This window comes from Eurosta solidaginis, unplaced genomic scaffold (assembly GCF_040869045.1).
Source record: "Eurosta solidaginis isolate ZX-2024a unplaced genomic scaffold, ASM4086904v1 ctg00001082.1, whole genome shotgun sequence".
Lineage (NCBI taxonomy): Eukaryota > Metazoa > Arthropoda > Insecta > Diptera > Tephritidae > Eurosta > Eurosta solidaginis.
Window position 1 is genome coordinate 176,622 of NW_027136920.1, and position 20,584 is coordinate 197,205.

The 20,584-nt window shown below is 40.4% G+C and overlaps 1 protein-coding gene and 1 pseudogene across 3 annotated transcripts in view; one reads left to right on the forward strand and one right to left on the reverse strand.

The window, feature by feature from the left end:
• LOC137235799 (axin-like) overlaps positions 1–20,584 on the reverse strand; it is a 647,628-nt gene that overhangs the window by 153,890 nt on the left and 473,154 nt on the right. The gene's annotated exons all lie outside the window — the stretch shown is intronic.
• On the forward strand, positions 4,532–14,374 carry LOC137235798 (DENN domain-containing protein Crag-like; annotated as a pseudogene).

Below are 20,584 nucleotides of genomic sequence, written 5' to 3' on the forward strand. Positions count from 1 at the left end.
TTCGTTCATTTTAGATAGCGATCTGAGATGAGCGCCCAGGAACCTACATACCAAATTTCATCAAGATACCTCAAAATTTACTCAAGTTATCGTGTTTACAGACGGACGGACGGACGGACATGGCTAAATGAATTTCTTTTTTCACCCAGATCATATTGATATATAGAAGTCTATATCTATCTCGATTAGTTTATGCCGTTACGGATTACCGTTATGCGAACAAAGTTAATATACTCTGTGAGCTCTGCTCAGCTGAGTATAAAAAATTGAAAGTAGTCGGATCACGTAATGCGGCTCATATTTTATGCGCTGGGTCAGAATACGCTATAAGAATTGGCCAAACTGGTCATAGTATGGCCTTAACTTCAAAAGACGTAAACAAATTCCTTTACGCCAATTCCGTTGGCGGATTCGGGTTCAGACCATCACAATTCTTGGGAAAACATCCGTGGCTGTGACTCATAGAAAGTATGTAAATGAAAAAGTTACACATTAAATTGAATTTCATATACACTAATGTGTTTTTATCTAAGATATTATTGCAAACTTAGAACTAGTTCTCATTTTCGGAATCAGAATCTCCTGAAATGTTGGGTTCGGGTAAACCGTCACGAACCTCACTGTTGCCCTTTAGATTTTTATAAAAAGAATGATATTCTTTTAGTATAACCAGTTTTTTGCACATTTTTCTCAAGTCTTTTAGTTTTGCCTCGGCGATAGGCAACGGCTTCGAATAAACCGGTTTGCCTTCAATTAAACGACCTTTTTTCGGATAGCGTTGTTATAGCACAGTAATTATCAGAAAAGTAGTGCCGAACGCCATTTTTTTAATTATTATAGAAATAATTAAATATTTAAAATGATTAAAATTATTAAAATTATTAGTAAATATGAGTACGAATGTGCGCTATTCTTACTTTTTTTCAAAAATTGTTGAGCCATATCAACGAATATGTCATACACACAGGAACACATTATTTTGTTGCCAGCCAGAAACATGAATGTGCCACATTCATATTTCTGGCCCAACTTACATTCATGAAAACGGCATTGCAAATTATTGGGTAAGGTAGGAAGCTGTAGATTTAAGTAGAACCTAAAGAATCCAAAGGGTAATCCAAAGAAGCTTTTAACACAAAATCGGGAAGGTTGCACATTCATGCTTCTGGCTAGCGAGCGACGATATAACAAAAACACAGCATACATTAGGCGGGTCTCAAAAAAAAAACCCAGTGAACACAAATTTATATACCCAAATTACTTGTAACCAGAACCGCTGAGACAAGTACATACGTATAAAGAACCAAGCGTACATTAGGCTAGTTTAAAAAAAAAAGTTTCCCTTTTGAGGAATTTTTTTTTCTATTTTCACAGCTTAATAAAAGACCCCCTTTTTGATAAATTAAAATTAATTTATAATGCCAAAATCGACGAACGGTTAGAGGTTTACTGCTCAAGATGGTCACCCTCCCAAGCTACCGATTTATCAGAGTGTATGCTTTCGGTCAAACTAGAAGACCTTGATAATATATAGGCAAAGGTGGTAGAGTCCCATCAATAAGTAAATTTTTCCGATAATTATACAGACGTCAGCGGCTGGGTTGAGCAAAAGTTCCTTAAATGCATGGAAACTCACCAAACTTGTAAATCAGAAATTTTAAAAGCCTTAAAACTTTTCAATACTGCTAGAACCAACCAACAACAAACACCCAAATATTTAAAAGTATCTACATGTGACACCGAATTCTTTCATGGTGGATACGAAGACTGTCCATCTTTTATAGATATGTTGACGGCAGTCTATAAAAACAACCTTAATTATCACCCGCTCAAAAATTGTCAAACAACTTACTGTCAAACAATACCCGCTGAGCGATGATAACTTTGAGCTTGCCTGGGAAGCGTTCGGATCTAGGTACGAAAACAAAAGGATACTCGTCAACAACCAATTGAAGACGCTGTTAAATCTGCCCACAATATTCGTGGAAAACGGAGAACATATACAAAAGATGCAGAGAACAATCAACAATTGTATGTCTACCCTTAATACCCAAGGATCCTGCCAACGGATTGGGACCCAATCCACGTTTACCTGTGCTCATCAAAGCTGCCAAGTAAAAGCCTTTCACTATGGGAACAATCCCTCAGCTCCAGAAAAGAATTCCCATTTTTGGATGATATGAATAGATTTTTGACCAACAGATATGCGGTAGTAGAGAGATTACGTACCTATAGACTAGGCAAGGCGAAACCCCAATTTTAGAGTTTTGCACCACGAATGGTGAATCAAAACTCGACCCATTCTAATAATAATGAAACCACGCGTATCATACTGAGTTCAATAAAACGGCTTCGTGTAGATTATGCAATCAATACCACGCAGTCAAATCTTGCGTTAGGTTTAGAAATTTATCGGTACCAGACCGAATCAAATTTGTTAGAGAAATTAGTTACTGTTAAAACTGTTTATCAACGTCACACCCCGAGAACGAATGTAAAAGTAGTTTCTCGTTCGTACATTGTCAAAAGCGTAATCATTCGTTACTGCATTTGCATCCCAAACCCCAACAGTCACAACCAAACCCCAGATCTCAAATCGTCCAAGCCGGCACCCTTAGGAGAACGGACGACGAGCGGTCCTCAACATCGAAAGCCGCTGCAAGAGCCACCTCCTCCCAACAGTCTCAGGACAAAAACCCGGTTTCTACACTCTTTTCGAGTAATCATGGAACCACACTACCAACAGCAGTAGTATTAATATACTTTGCTGGGAAATTTCATAAAATTCGTGCCCTAATAAACCAAGGTTCACAAAAAACTTTTGTATCATTGTGTATACAAAAGCTTCTTGGTCTACCCACAAAATAGTCTCTCGATATCTGGAATGGGTGGAACGGTTGTGAAGAATGCCAATAAAGACTGCCAGATAAAATTTTGTTCTGCAGAATTAACCCAAATGATAAGACGCACAAGCAATAATTTTGCCGAAGCTAACCAAGTCCTTGCCCACAGTCAGAGTTTCAAGCATCGATCTCGAAGAACTGTCCGATTTACCGTTAGCCGATCCACAGTATTCGATACCATCGAAAATCGATGTGGTAATCGGCAGCGATATCACCCCGCAAATCCTCACCGAAGGGCTCCTACGGAATGTGCTCAATACAATATTGAACTTTACAAAAAAAGATTTACTTACATGTGGCATAATTGATTGGAGCGCTCGGAACAGAGGTTGCGCAGTGGACTTCCAATTATGTCTATTACCCAGCCGCAACAGGTATGGCTTTGGCAGGAACAAAATACGTTTGGTGTTATCCGGCAACTAATATAGGAGCATCCTTCTTTTCTGGTGGCAATTAAACTTAAGATGTGACGCAGTTGAAAACCGTCAGAATGCCAGGAACTTTTCTTCCAAAATTACAAATGAGGAAACTCAGCTTTGATTTTGTGGTAATTTTATTATTATTGTATAGAAGTTAAGATCTGCAGCCCAAGGCCAGCCGCTAAACTAGCGCATCAACAAAGTCAGCAAATTTCTCTCCTAGAGCTGGCGATCAAAAAAAAATTCACTAGCGGCTAGCCAGCATTAGCTAATTACTGCGAATCTGCAATGCAACACCAACATGCATCTGCAGGGTGATTTCATGTTAATGTTCAGCAAGCATAACAACTTCCTCGAATCGTGGGAGTGAATTCATTCATGCAGATATCGTATTTCGATCATCTGCAAATTCCACAACATCATCACAAGCCAGTCACAGCGCGGCATTCCTGGAACTCTTCCCAGCGGCGATACCAACAGCGACTGCGGAGGTGCCGGCTGTAAGTTAGCATTAAAAATAGAGTATTTTGTAAGTTTAGTTTAGTTTTGAAACTCACCGCCAAAGCAAGTGCTTACGGGTAATAAAATTTATTTTTAAAAATATAACCACGAGTTGATTAATTGGCGCCCAAGGTGGGGCGGTGTTTAGAATAAAAAGGACATCAAGAGAAGGACATTGGTATATCGGATTTTATTTTACAATATTTTTAAGATGTAAGTAGAGTGCAAAAAATAAAAAAGAGAGAGAAATAACAAATTGTGAATTTTGAGAAAATAATGTCAAAACTATTGTGGTACGAAAATATACAAACATACGATAATTAAAAATAAAAAAGAAGGAAAGAAATAACAAATTGTGAATTTTGAGTAAAATAATGTCAAAACTAATGTAGTACGAAAATATACAAATATACGATAATTAAAAATAAAAAAGAAGAAGAAGAAATAACAAATTGTGAATTTTGAGTAAAATAATTTTCGAATTAATGTAATACGAAAATATCGTTGATCCTTGCACGGGAGGTCTGTTTAAAAATAGTATGAAAATATTGATGTTTTTTTGTTTTGTGTTGCTGAAATTTTCATAGGCAAGTGATTTGCCAGGTTCATGAGTGATTGTGAATTGGGTGAATTGTTAGATAGGCTAAACAGGATAAAAGAAGGCTCGGTGCTATTTGTGATCAGGGAGCTTGGTCTTCAGGTTTAAATATGCCTTTGCAAGCCGACCAGTTGAAAGCAACAATAGACAGTGTCGTTTCCTCTGCACTCGCTGTACAGAGGGAAAACGTTGAAGAGCGGCTGACTACCATTAGTCAGCGCATAAGTGATGTAAAACTTACTGTGCCTGAGGTGGAGGCATATAAGGAAATAGAGATAGTGCCAGGTAAACAGTGAATACCGCTTTTATAAAAATAAAACAAAATTTATGAAACTTTTTGACACCATTGAGGGTTTTAAAAGGGATTATGTGAAGGAGTTTTCGAGATCTCGACCAAAATGTGGACCAGGGTGATCCAGAACATCTTCTGTCGGGTACCGCTAATTTATTTATATATGTCATACCACGAACAGTATTCCTGCCAAGATTCCAAGGACTTTTGATTTCGCCTTGCAGAACTTTTTCATTTTCTTCTACTTAATATGGTAGGTGCCACACCCATTTTACAAAGTTTTTTCTAAAGTTATATTTTGCGTCAATAAACCAATCCAATTACCATATTTCATCTCTTTTTTCATATTTGGTACAGAATTATGGCATTTTTTTCATTTTTCGTAATTTTCGATATCGAAAAAGTGGGCGTGGTCATAGTCGGATTTCGGCCATATTTTATACCAAGATAAAGTGACTTCAGATAAGTACGTGAACTAAGTTTAAGATATCGTTTTTTGCGCAAGTTATCGTGTTAACGGCCGAGCGGAAGGACAGACGGTCGACTGTGTATAAAAACTGGGCGTGGCTTCAACCGATTTCGCCCATTTTCACAGAGAACAGTTATCGTCATGGAGTCTATGTCCCTACCAAATTTCACAAGGATTGGTAAATTTTTGTTCGAGTTATGGCATTAAAAGTATTCTAGACGAATTAAATGAAAAAGGGCGGAGTTACGCCCATTTTTAAATTTTCTTTTATCTTTGTATTTTGTTGCACCATATCATAACTGGAGTCGAATGTTGACATAATTTACTTTTATATTGTAAAGATATTAAATTTTTTGTTAAAATTTGACTTTAAAAAAATATTTTTTTTTTTAAGTGGGCGTGTTCGTCATCCGATTTCGCTAATTTATGTTTAGCATACATATAGTAATAGGAGTAACGTGCCTACCACATTTCATCATGATATCTTCAACGACTGCCAAATTACAGTTTGCAAAACTTTTAAATTACTCTCTTTTAAAACTGGGCGGTGCCACGTCCATTGTCCAAAATTTTTCTAATTTTCTATTTTGCGTCATAAGGTCAACGCACCTACCAAGTTTCATCGCTTTATCCGTCTTTGGTAATGAATTATCGTACTTTTTCGGTTTTTCGAAATTTTCGATATCGAAAAAGTGGGCGTGGTTGTAGTCCGATTTCGTTCATTTTAGATAGCGATCTGAGATGAGCGCCCAGGAACCTACATACCAAATTTCATCAAGATACCTCAAAATTTACTCAAGTTATCGTGTTTACAGACGGACGGACGGACGGACATGGCTAAATGAATTTCTTTTTTTACCCAGATCATATTGATATATAGAAGTCTATATCTATCTCGATTAGTTTATGCCGTTACGGATTACCGTTATGCGAACAAAGTTAATATACTCTGTGAGCTCTGCTCAGCTGAGTATAAAAAATTGAAAGTAGTCGGATCACGTAATGCGGCTCATATTTTATGCGCTGGGTCAGAATACGCTATAAGAATTGGCCAAACTGGTCATAGTATGGCCTTAACTTCAAAAGACGTAAACAAATTCCTTTACGCCAATTCCGTTGGCGGATTCGGGTTCAGACCATCACAATTCTTGGGAAAACATCCGTGGCTGTGACTCATAGAAAGTATGTAAATGAAAAAGTTACACATTAAATTGAATTTCATATACACTAATGTGTTTTTATCTAAGATATTATTGCAAACTTTGAACTAGTTCTCATTTTCGGAATGAGAATCTCCTGAAATGTTGGGTTCGGGTAAACCGTCACGAACCTCACTATTGCCCTTTAGATTTTTATAAAAAGAATGATATTCTTTTAGTATAACCAGTTTTTTGCACATTTTTCTCAAGTCTTTTAGTTTTGCCTCGGCGATAGGCAACGGCTTCGAATAAACCGGTTTGCCTTCAATTAAACGACCTTTTTTCGGATAGCGTTGTTATAGCACAGTAATTATCAGAAAAGTAGTGCCGAACGCCATTTTTTTAATTAATATAGAAATAATTAAATATTTAAAATGATTAAAACTATTAAAATTATTAGTAAATATGAGTACGAATGTGCGCTATTCTTACTTTTTTTCAAAAATTGTTGAGCCATATCAACGAATATGTCATACACACAGGAACACATTACTTTGTTGCCAGCCAGAAACATGAATGTGCCACATTCATATTTCTGGCCCAACTTACATTCATGAAAACGGCATTGCAAATTATTGGGTAAGGTAGGAAGCTGTAGATTTAAGTAGAACCTAAAGAATCCAAAGGGTAATCCAAAGAAGCTTTTAACACAAAATCGGGAAGGTTGCACATTCATGCTTCTGGCTAGCGAGCGACGATATAACAAAAACACAGCATACATTAGGCGGGTCTCAAAAAAAAAAACCCAGTGAACACAAATTCATATACCCAAATTACTTGTAACCAGAAGCGCTGAGACAAGTACATACGTATAAAGAACCAAGCGTACATTAGGCTAGTTTAAAAAAAAGTTTCCCTTTTGAGGAAATTTTTTTTCTATTTTCACAGCTTAATAAAAGACCCCCTTTTTGATAAATTAAAATTACTGCTCAAGATGGTCACCCTCCCAAGCTACCGATTTATCAGAGTGTATGCTTTCGGTCAAACTAGAAGACCTTGATAATATATAGCAGGCATGCTTAACGAACGAAACGATATCATTTCGTTACGATAATCAACGCTAATAAACGGAACGAAGTCACTTCGAATCCTTTGTTCTCCGCCATCAAAATCCATCCACTCAAGATCGGCCTTCATATCCTTGATGCCGTCACCACGTATCCATGGCCCGTGTTCATCCGCGTTGACACCAGCTATCGTCCAACCGTCCGTCTGTCTACTTACCCATTTGATCACCCACATCCCGCCCCATCATCACACATAATCGTTTCGTTTAGAGATCCATTTCTCACTTACAAATGTTTTATTCAAATACGTTTCGCTTCACTAAAATTACCATACCTACTTCCGCGCTCTATACGTAACTTCCCTTAGCTTACCATCATACTTCATCCGTATGGCTTGCTCATCAAAATTCATTAATATTTTATATGAAATCTAAATTAATTAGTTAATGCTTATACAAAAAAGAGAATTCCAATTCTCGCATTCACTACTCTTTCAAAATCGCCGTTCATCCAATTTAGCGACATCTCATTCGGCCACAACTGACCTTAATAAACCATATACATATATACATGTACTTACAAAATAATTGCTTGCAGTGCCCGCGCACCACGACCAGCTGAGATTAACTCCCTCTATCTATGTATATACGTGTATGACAAACACGTCTAGTAAATGAAATGTTTATGAAGGTTGGTTCCTACATGTGTATGTATATATACGCATAACCCATTACGTCTAATAAATGAACTAAATACGAAGGCTGGAATTCATGTTACCTTGCATTCAATGTGAATTTTCAATGGGTGATCTACTTGCTTCTTAATGCTACTGTTAATGCCAGAGGGCTTTGCAATTATTTAAAGAATAAAATTTAAATGCTATTGTGTCCTCACTATTGCGTTATTTACTTTCGCACTCAGTATGCAATAGAGTGGCGATTGTCAACTGCGGTTTGCTCCGCTTTAGCTTGTGCATATTCATACCTATATATATACTGTGGGTTCGAAAGCTGAAGTCCCTAAGGCGCCTTGAGGATGAGCTCCTGCAACTGTCATGCTAATGTCAGCATGAGCACTACATTTGTTTAAACAAACTAAAATCACCACTTTAGTGATACTTTGCGCTCACAGATTCGCGCATTTCCTCTTTCTTACAAATACTTGAGATTGAGTGCGTGCCAAAAAATCGCATGAGTTTGCCTAAATTCTTTTGCCAGCTGAATGATAACACGGCGCGTAGATACGTATATTTTTTACCAACTAAGCTCAAGCTAAATCACTCGTGCAATTGTCTGCTACACAGCCAATCTCTCTAGCTACTCTGCTTATTTGCTTCGGTGCTCTCCGCCAACTCCGATTACTCGATCATGCAACTTTATGTTGAGCGTTAACTCACCACTAGCTCAAATACTGTTTTTTTTTTTTTTGAGCGAAACTGAGTAGTTCACCCTCAACCACTTAAGCGCATCCAAGCATCTAACGCGCTCGCTTTCACGTCTGTGTTTTGCGCTGATGGAACGAATTCAGCGAGCTTTCTATAATGCTCTTGGCGATTAATGAGAGACTTGCTCGGCAGACATAATCTACACCAGCGTTTCACGGGACACTGCTCTTGTTAGCGCGCTTTTCGCGCTATGGCAAATATCATACAATAACTATGTATTCACTACTTACTATAACTAAAATGTTACTTATCGGTTGTAGCAACTAGCATAGGGTTGTGAACGTTTGATTCCTGCAGCGATTTCACTCGTTGCTATTTTGCTATGTCGCTCTGGCCTTCTGGCTGTTCCTCTCACTTGGCGCTGATGTGGATGCTAACGTAGCGGCTCGTTGGGCCTGTGTATGCGCTGCTCAAAGGTGGCTGCCACGTTGACACGTATACTGTCTCCCTTTTTTCTTCTCGCTCAATTTCGTGGCGTAATAACAGAGACATCCAACTCAATTATGTGCTGTTTGGAAGGAATACTCTTGGATCAAGATTTTATGCTGCTTCTGCCGGCGGTTGTGATTGAAAAGGCGGAAATGGGAGCAACGCAGTATTGGCTGCGATTTTTAAGACAGTGCCCAAAACAGTCAAACACCGAACGCACTTAAATTGCGTTCCCCTGCAACCATCGATTTGCAAACGCAGTCAGACTGCGTTCGCGAGTGTCGAAACAAATTTCATGGTGACGAGCCGTGCTAAAGTTTTAAGGCGAGTATTGAGCTCTCACGTAACAAACGTTTCAATAGAACTTTGGAGGAGCATTTAGTAGACAAGTACCATAAGGAGTGGGATACCCGCATACCATTATTCTTGATGGCTTACCGATCACCAGTGCATGAGACAACGGGCCAAACCCCTGCAAAAGTAATTTTTGGCAATGACCTTCGACTGCCAGCTGATTTGAAGTATGGGATAGGTGCCGATGCGGAGAGGAATGTCAAGAAATCCACTGGTGTCTTGGAAGAAGAGCTGAGTGAGATACACGATCTTGTAAGGCAACGAGCAAAGATTATGAGTGACAAGATCAAAGCGAGGTACGATAAAGCAATTAATTCGGAAGGGTTCCAGGAAGGAGATTTGGTGCTGCATACAACCCACAACGAAAAAAGGTTTGTCCCCGAAATTGCAGTGTAACTGGGAAGGCCCATACAAAGTTGCAAAACGGATCAACTATGTAGTGTACCGCATACAAACCATTGGCAAACCACGAACCAAACTGAAAGTGGTTCATTTGGAGAGGCTAGCAGCGGTTAGATCGAGAGATTTGTCTGATCGGGAAGATCAGACTTAGGTGGAGGGCAGTGTGACGAATATCAGTGACACTAAGTGATACTCCCATCACTAATATGACACTAAGTAAATAAAGCCACAACACAATGAAGCAAGCTGCTACACTTGTATGTACGTAAACAAATTAATCATTCATTATGTCTGCACACATACATGCGGGGCAACAGAGAGAGATACTCACAAGCGCATGTCATCATCAGCCGCTCACATATACACACGCATATGGATACAAATTGCAAATATACGTGTATATAGCTCATAAAGCATCAGGTTCACGAAACTACTAGACCTTATGAGAAATGGGTGAACGAGGAAACCGAAGAGTATAAAAGCGGCACAGGCTGAGGCATGAAGAAGCAGTTTCATTTGAGCTATCAATCAGTTGGTTATTAAGGAAGCTATTCGTTGCAAAGTATAGGTGTTATTGTGGAGTACTTTAATAAAGATCATTTTTCCATTATTCAATTTTGGAGTTATTTATTGCACATGACTTGAACATGATTTTGGCTGCAATATCTGCTCAAACATCGACAGTGGCGTATCAAATGGAATCGCAAAAGACAGTATGAAAACATTTATGTTCGGCCGGGGTGCGTGTGCTCCTGGAGGTAGGTGGGCGCACCTGGGTCGATCTCAGTGGGAATATATGTATGGAATAGAAAATAAGCAAATAGACGAGATTTCTCGTTATAATATATGTGGTTTATTGAATAACTATATAATTTGGTTGGGTACAATATTACCTGAATATATTGTTGAAAAACAGTGGAGATCGCTGGCGGCAGATGTTAGCTGGTTGGCTGTTAGAATCCAAGAGGCCGGTTGTATAGCAAGCTACAACCGTTGACCCGCAAAATCCTCCGTTTTGGAGGGGAAAGGCACCCACACATCAACCCCGACATGCATATGCATGAGTGCTGACAAAAAGCCCACATACACGTGCATGTACATGCCTACACATGCATGAGGGTGATCGTGTGGGTGGTTATAAATTAATTCGAGTATCGAGTATCGGATCGCAGAGTTGCATTGGGGGGATCGTAAACAGATGCGGAAAAGTTAGGCATCCTGCCTAAACATGCCGGCCTCCCTTGCGATACGCAACATCGTTTTTCGCCAATGACCTCCGCTGAAACAAGAAAAATGAATATAAGACTTACACACTAAACTTAATCTAAATGAGGAGTACATCTGCGACGCAAAATGGCCGGGAATCCTTTCCGACTTGCTTAGCATGCCACCTGAGTTAAGATGAAAAAATTAGCGGTTATGAACAGATATAAGTGAATATTTCTTGCCATTGAATTATACATAATTCTTAAATATAGAAATTCAGAACGTAATATATGTATAGTCGATGGACAGTAAGGCTGGACGAAGAGGCCGAGGTCTCCGTTCCAGAATGGCACCATTTTTTGTTATTCTTTGGGTTTTTTTTGTTCCGGATGGAGAGGCCGAGGTCTCCGTTCCAGATTTGCATTTTTTTGTTTTGTTGAACGAAGAGGCAGAGGTCTCCGTTCCAGACTCGAGGGTTTTGAGGTTTTTCTGGGCTGGACGAAGAGACCGAGGTCTCCGTTCCAGCGCCTAATGTATCGTGTCGCTCTCGGGGCGACTGCCTGTTTTGTTGGAGGAGGTGTGGTATCTTTTGAGGTGCCAGGGCGAGTGACGGTGAGGTTGGTTGGGTGAAACGGAGGTGTTTTATTACAAAACGTATGTTAAAAGAGATGAGTAAAGCGAGTTTAAGCGGAGCGTAGGGACGTGATTCCAAGCCACCCGCGCAAAATTACTTGTTTTCGTATGTTAAAATAGATGAATAAAGCGAGTTTAAAACGAAGCGTAGAGGCTGACGAAGGTATGGATTTAATTTTGTGCGACAGCTCATGACGAATAGCGAAAATCGTAATTAAATTCGAAAGTGTACCAACTGCCGGTGCTTGAATGCAGATTGGCGATGCGTTCTCCACGACGCGTTCTATCTGCACGTACCATTCTGAGATTGCATGCAACCCTGTCGTGTATTTCTTGGTTAGCTGACAGCTGGTATGGTGAATTTTTGGTGTGCGATATACATATATGTATTTGCTTGCCCTTGAAAAAAAAACTAGGTCACTGGCGCAGTAGCACACTAGGCCGGTAGAAACAGTTGACTTTTTCCAATTTCGGGATTTTATCGTGTCGGGATTCTTTTATTTCGGGACTCGGATTGTTTTTGTACCGAGCCCTTATAATGACTGTTTGTGATAGTTGTTGTTGAAAAACAACAAGTCCAACAAGCATACATATTTTACCAAATATTCTAAGCGCTACAGCGACTGCGATTTATTTATCCCTCTTTGTAAATAAAAAAAACGTATAAAGATATGAGGACCTTTGGCAGCACTATGTTAAATAATGAAAGTAATGCTTTGACCAAAATTCGAAAAAGAAATATTTTAAATCCCTTGGAAGGTTCGGGATAGAATGGCTGGAATTAAGCCCTTTAATCAAAAGGTTTTTTGCTTCTATTTCCTAACTTTCTTGACAGCAAGATCTCGAACAGCGAATTCAAGAGGCCTTTTTACTTTTCAGGGCATCTATTTTACGAGGTTATTGCGAGTACTTAACGCCCATATCGAAAACGCCTTCCGTTGGCGCCACAGATCCAAGTGTCTGATTTCAAGGCATTCTTGAGATCGCGTGATAAGGCACATCAGAAATTTTTGAAATACTTATGAAAACACAAATGTTTATACGCTTTATTGAAGAGCGCTCCTTCGTATCAGATGGTGATCATGGACTTTCATTTTTCGACGAATGCGCCGAACAGGTAGGCGCCCATGATAATACACCATCAGATGTGCGTTTAGTTGATTGGGAATCCGGACAAAATAGCGAACGTACCAAGTACATATTTCCACCCTATAGTGTTGGGCCGAAGCAAGGTTAGTTTGATATGAAAAATAAAATAAATTATATGAAGTCATGCTTTTTGTTTACTTAAAATAGACAGCTCAAACGCTGTATATAACTATGCTAAATTCACACTAAACCCCAGTCTCTTGAAAACGACGAAGAGGAGCGCGTTGTCCCACTTTTTGCAACAGCAAATTAATGGTTCACTCGCACCTGGATCGCCAATTGCACGCCGCGGAAAGCACGAAGTCAAACTTTCGCAGAAGATGGCGCGCCGCTGTCAAATGCATCCAGAGGCATGGTCAAAATATTTACTAGCCACTTGCTACTCTCTTTACTTTCTCATCCTACCATCAATGCTGAATGATACACGTCAGGCGGGTAAAGAGCATGACACCTTGCGTACCGCATATGATATGCTAGTGCGTGCATCAAAGCTGAATATTACCTGTGATGAGTTTTGTTATCGCATTATGATGCAATTGTGTGGTATTCATAATTTCCCGGTACTAGCCGTTCGTCTGCATTATCTGATGAAGCGCTCTGGAGTACAGGCGAATGCACTCACTTATGGCTTTTACAATCGTTGTGTACTTGAGTCCGAATGGCCTGGTGATAGCACAACACTCAGTCAGTTGCGTTGGCCTCGAATTATTAATGTTGTTTTCGGCGCAGCGCACTTCAGGCGCGTTGGAAAAAGACGTTCTGCTAAAAAAAACCCTGTCAGCGTCGTGTGAAAATAATTTGAGTACGTTAGCAACGTGGGATGGTACATCGCGCACTAGCTTGAATTCATCAACATCTTCACATTTAGATCGTGGTACTGGTGATGCTAATTTCTCCGGTGCAACTCTATCGGATTTCTCAGCATTTGATAAGTGGGGGAGAATGCAGATTTGAACATGACGAATGCACATGCAGATCTCGTGCAGAGTTCTAATAAGTAAGTAGACATGCAACTTGAGAGTAATATAAATGTCTTAATTTTGTTTTTTTTTTTGTTTTTTAGAATATCTCCGCGCACACCAGTCACTCACAAGGATCCCCTAGGCGCATTGAACGAAGACCTAACAGATCAAGCACACCCATAAATACAGAACCCAACAAAGACACATCAAATCAACAGCATGCTGGCATACCAAACAACACTATATATACCGATAAGCCGGTATTATTTAAAGGTCAACGCAGTGCAACCTTTGATGACTCTACACAACTCAACAAAAGTATGCAACGATCTGAAACAATGCCCGGCTCTAGTGTTGCATCAAGTTTGGCCAATTTTGGCTCGTCATTGAAATTTAACTTTGGGTAATTATTTACATGTTTTCAAATATCAATATTTTGCGATGGGAAATATCACCTTTTTTACACTGCAAGTTAAAAAAAAAACCACCCGGTTTTATAAAGCCTAAAAAATTGCCACATAATATGGCAAAAGAAGGAGCTATATCTCAATTGGGTTATTTTGGAAACACTTGTTTCAAAATCAAGTTAGCAACGGTGTAGTAGAGCGGCCCAACCAGAACTCTTAAAAGTTATATTATTTGCTTGTTTTTAAAATATATAAGTGAAGTTTTCAAACTAAGTATGATAAAAAGGTTTTTTAAGAATTCCTTTTTTGCATTTTCCTCTCACGTTAAAAAAAAAACAAAAACGATACTGACTTTTTAACTAAACTCACATTTGTTGTGGACTTTAAGATGCTGATGAAATATCACCAAAGCTAACTAGTAATCAGAAGATTTTTCAATATGTGTGCATAAGTAGATTGAAGCGATATCAATGGAATTTAAAAAAAAACTAAAAAATACACAAACATCAAGCATGGAACATAATAATACACTAAATAGTACCTTTCCTATGGAGTAACGTGAGATAACTGACAATGACTTAGAGGCATTGCTGCATTTCGATAGTCCTCCGTTGCCGCTGCGCTGCTCGGAGCAGCAGCGTATGGATGAAAATAATGATGGGCACGCAAATTGCAGTCTTACCCTATTACAATTCAATAGAGAGCCATTGCCATCTCAAATGAGTGCACACGTTCCTGATGTATGTAATTTTCCCGATGAGTTGGTTTCCACTTTGAATCTTTCGCAAAACATACCTATCACAGCGATCTGTATCTATAAAATCATTGTATGCCGACAGTGTGCATTTGGTAGATAATACTCCTCCAATTAATGAAATATTAACTGAGGGTGCTACCATTAATGACAAAGATTTTTTTGCTAGCACTAGCATTAGTACAGATTTCGAAAATACTGGTTAACAATCAAGACACCTACTTGTCGTTCGTCAGGTTCTCTTGACGAGATCATCAAAAAGGAACTGCTTGACCAAAGTGTCATTGAAGAATTTCCCAATGATGTTGAATATATGTATATCTCAATTACGGAAAAGGAAGTAAATTTTATTTAATTTTTTTCGTTCAGAAATTATCAATTCAGGCTGATAGCCCGTATCGCAGTACATGAAGTGTGTATGCGTGAAATTCCTATAGAAAAGTGCAACCAAAGTTTTAGAGCGTGTGGCAGCAACAGCCTCAAGCTGTCTCAGTGAGTGGGTGAGTTTGATTCAATTACTAGAGGTTTGTGCTTTGAGGAACAATCTGTGAAATTGTAGTAGACAAGTATCTCTGGTAGTATATTAGTAATGATAATAAATTTGTAAATGCCAAAGGTTTTTGGGGAAATAATTCCGTTTCTACTAAATATTTCGTGAATTGATAAAGTCATGTTGTTTTGGTCATTCCTTCCCGAAATTGTTTGAAGAATGCCGCACGTTAGAATTTTATTCAAAAATGCACTATCTCAAATTTGTTGCCAAGCCTCCCAATATGAGCATGAGTGCAATGCATTTTGTTGTAAGAAAACTTAATGGAGAGCATTCCGAGATGCAGCGTTCCACAATCTAACTCTAATACAGAGCGGTTTTTGGCGTGATACGACCATCAGCAGCCGCAATGAACTGGGAAGAACAAAACTAAAAGAAAATGGCTTATTGCCTTAGAACTTCATATTCCTCCCTCGACTTTGGCAGAAATGTTAAGCTTTGTGCGGTCCTGCTACACAGGGAGTATTCACCTTTATTCTGAAATTTCGGAAAGCTCGGTTCCGCTTAGTATTCAATGAAGCGTTCCGGATAAACCGTTAATTCATAATTTTTGGAATACGTTCATTTGATACTACCTCATGAGGCCTGAATAAGCATAATATTTCCAAACATAAACCGATTCTCCAAATTCTCAAATGGTCGACTTTTAATACGCTGCATGCATCTGGATAGCCTTTGTGCATGTATGCACTCAAAATTAATGAGCTAGGAAGCTGAATGGTTTGATTTTTTAAAATTATTTGCAAGTTGTGGGGTTTGCATTCAAAGTTCGGAATAGTCAAGTGCTGTTCTTAAATATTCGAATTGACTTAATTAAAGTTTCTCAAAATATAAGGAATTTAACCCTGCTAGTATCTGGGGCAGATGAGTTTTCTCATCAGCGGTAGGCTTGCGATGTGCCTCGTTACGCGGCAACGAGTGCAGCTGTTTTCTGTGGCAGAGCGGTTCGCCCTTCTGCGGCAGGCTTTTCTGTTGTCCTCGTTATGGGATAACGAGCGAATTTTGGGTTTGATTTTGTAAAACTTAAAAATAAGTGTTTGGTGGCAGATGAAGGATCTGCGTTAGGTTATTGGTTGGCCTCGTTTCGGGTGAACGAGAGCTGGGGTTGATTTTTTTGAAAAGAGGGATGGGGAGGTAGAGGAGGAGGAGGAACGGAGGGATTGTTAAGAGGAGCCCGTGGTCCTCTCACAATCGATCTCCGTAGGAAGAAGGATCAGTTTGACCCAAGGTCGTCTGACTTGACCCTTCTCGGTTATGAGGTCGACTACACGTACTCGGTTATCTTCGCCGGGGTGTACGTTGATGACTCTACCTAACCTCAAAGAGGACAACTAGATCTCCCACTTGTATATTTTGTTTCGGGGTGAGTTCTTCGGTAGAACCTCATAACGTATGAGAGCACCCGTAAAGCCCTAGGTAGGTCTGAAAAACGTTGGAGAACATCGGTAGTATTTACTGTTGTTGTTGCGCAGGTCTTCGCCCTCTTTTCCTCTACGGAGGTGGTTTAGTCACTTTCTTGCGCTGGCCATTGGGAAGTGTCTTCTTGCAGCCAATAAGGTCCCTGCCACCACAACGAATTGTTGACCAATTCAGACGCAGGTAATCCTCTGCTCCCTAAATCTGCTGGGTTGGACTCTGAGTTCACGTGCAACCAGTCCTTATTTCCGACCATGTCGATGATCTTGGTGATCCGATGTGCGACGAAAGTGGACCAGGAACAGGGCGGTTTCCTTATCCATGCGAGGACGATAGTTGAATCCGTCCACAGGTGAATTCTCACTGGTCCCAATTTAAGGTTCCTGAAAATTGATTCGGCGATTTCCGCTAACAGCACGGCTCCGCAAAGTTCCAATCGTGGACGAGACAGGGTTTTCCCCGGGGCTACTCGGGTTTTTGCTAGCAGCAGGTTTGTCCAGATGCCGTTATCCATTTTCACGCGCATGTAAACGGCTGCTGCGTAAGCCTTCTCGGATGCGTCGCAAAATCCATGGATCTCGATGTCGGTTCCTGGAGAAAAGTTGACCCATCTAGGTATCCTGATTTTATCGATTTCATTGTATTGGTCGGTGAAGGTTTTCCATCGTTCCAACGTACTGGTCGATACTGCTTCGTCCCAAGCGGTGCCTTCTAACCATATACTCTGCATGAGTATTTTGGCCACAATGACCATTGGTGCCAGCCATCCTAAGGGATCGAAGAGTTTGGCGATTGCTGATAGTATCGCTCTCTTCGTAATGTTTTCTGGGTTGTCCAGCGTCCCTGCTATAAAATAAAATAAATCGGAGTGGACATTCCATTGAATGCCTAACGCTTTAACTGACCTGGTATCTTCGAATGCCAGGAAGCTTTCATGGAGCAGAAGTTTGCATGGATGGTCTGCTTTGGGGATGTCCCTTAGAACTGGATGTCCATTTGCGAAGTGGAAAGCCCGCTGAGTGTAGGACTTGACGAATTTCATCTCTGGCTTTAATAGTCGATGTGATCGTATGTCCACCCGCTAACACGTCATCTACATACATGTATTCTCACAGTATGTTAGCCGCTGTAGGGTGTGAATTTGACATGTCGTCTGCCAGTTGTAGGAGCGTTCTTATCGCGAGATATGGAGCGCAATTCACTCCGAAGGTAACCGTCTTTAATTCGTAAAGACTAATGGGGTCATTCGGGGACGTGCGATGCACAATACGTTGAAATTTGGTGTGATTTTCGTTCACCCAAATTTGTCGATACATCTTTTCGATGCCGCTATTGAAGACGAAACGGTATAGTCTCCAACGTAATATAAGGATGGGTAGATCGGCTTGTAGAACTGGGCCTGGGAGGAGAATATCGTTTAGGATATTACCGTTGGCCGTAGGGCTCGAGGCATTAAATACTACGCGTACCTTGGTGGTTGTACTTTCTGCTTTTACAACGGCGTGGTGGGGCAGGAAGTAATGATCCGAATCGTCGGATGGGATATTCCTTTTCAATTTTTCCATATGTCCGGGCGTTTCGTATTCTGACAACACTCGAACATATTCCTTACCTAAATCTGGGTTTTTTATTAGCCGCCCCTCATTCCGGAAGAAGTGAGAGCGTGCACGCTTCAGGGATGGTCCTAAGTTAATATTGTTAGGGTAATCCTGCCGGAATGGTAGTGACACGGTGTACCTTCCATTCTCACTTCACTGCGTTGTTTCTTTAAATAGTTGTTCGCAGTACCTTTCATCTTCATTTAATATTTTATTTTTGGGTACATTTTCTACCTCCCAGAAAGCTTTGAGTTGGTTGGCTAACGCAACCTCGTTGTAGAAAGACATAATGCTCTTCGTTGGATTCGGTGATTCGATACGACCGGTTAGTATCCAACCGAACACTGTCTCTTGGGCTAAGAGTGTGTTTAGCACATTCTTTTTTATACCGCTCATTATAATGTGGGGATATATGTCTCCGCCAAGTATGAGGTCTACGTCTTCTTTGACGTAGAACCTCTTGTCTGCCAAAACCAAGTATGGGAATGCCTGCATAGTCATTGCGTAGATATGGCAGGATGGAAGATTCCCAGTGAGTTTCGCTAGAACTAGTACGGGTGTAGTCAGGCTGAAGCAGGGATCCACTGGTGAACGTAATTCGATGTTGGATGCTTCTTTCACCTGAGCTGACACCGCATTTGTGATGCCTGAAACCTGGACATGCATTTTCCTCGCTGGCAAATTGATTCTGCGTTTCAGTCTTTCAGTTATAAAGGAACATTCATACCCAGAATCAATTAATGCCCGCGCGGAGAAGTCGGTACCATTATGGTGAATGTGTACGCGAGCAGTTCCTAATAGCACACCTGTGCTGGAATTGGCATGGCAGGATTTGACATTCTGGTTCGTAGAGGAAGGTGGTTGTCCCGATTCCTGTCTTTTCCGTGCCTTTACCGAAGTTGATGGGGTTTTATCCGCATCTTTGAAAGGATTGCGCCCCGCCGGTTGCTGAAGTGTGTCCGCATGCAGGAGCGTGTGGTGACGAGAGTGGCATTTGGAACAGTTGTAAGAACTGGTGCACCTCGTCACTGTGTGTCCTGGGGATAAACAGTTCAAGCAGCCATTTGTGGATTTAACGAATTTGATCCTTTCTACCGGGGCTAAATCGCAAAAACGTGAACAGTTGCGTAATCTGTGCTCCGTAGATTTGCACATTTTACACATTGATTTTGTTGGTTGCTTGGATACTTTTGTTTGAAAAGCACCAAGTCTTTTTGTAGAGGTCTCTGTCGATTGGCGCGAGGCGTTTGACTTTTGCACTTTAGAAGTGGCATTCCCTGTAAAACCAGACACGGTTTCAAGTGTCTGAAAACGATTTGACAAGAATTTGTCCATATCCTCCCACTTGGATATGTCCGTTTTGTGGTCAATGCTCTGCTCCCATAGAGCCAACGTATTTTCGGGTAATTTTGTCGAGCATAAATATGTGATGATCGCATCCCAATTTGAAACATCAATCTGATGGGTTTTTAAGGATGCTAAACAATTATTTATGTCGCGCTGTAAGCTTTTGATTGAGCTGCCGCACTCGCTATCTATCTTTTTTAGATTAAATAAAATTTGTAGTTGTGAGTTCACGAGAATCCGCTTATTCTCGTATCTCTCACAAAGGGTTTTCCAGGCTGTTTCGAAGCCTTCATTTGTCAAGGGACATTTCTTGACGACGTCCTTTGCCTCACCTTGAGTTTTTTGATTGAGGCGGAACAAATTTTCTACCGGGCTTAGGCGACTGTTGTTTTTGTAGATGGCCGTAAACAGGTCACGAAACGTTGGCCAAGAAAGATAGTCGCCTTTGAATACCTCAGTATCGCAAGCTGGCAGGCAGATACTATGTTCGCGCGCGCGGTCTCCCTCAGACCGAAGCTCACCATCTTTTTCCTGCTTCAATTTCG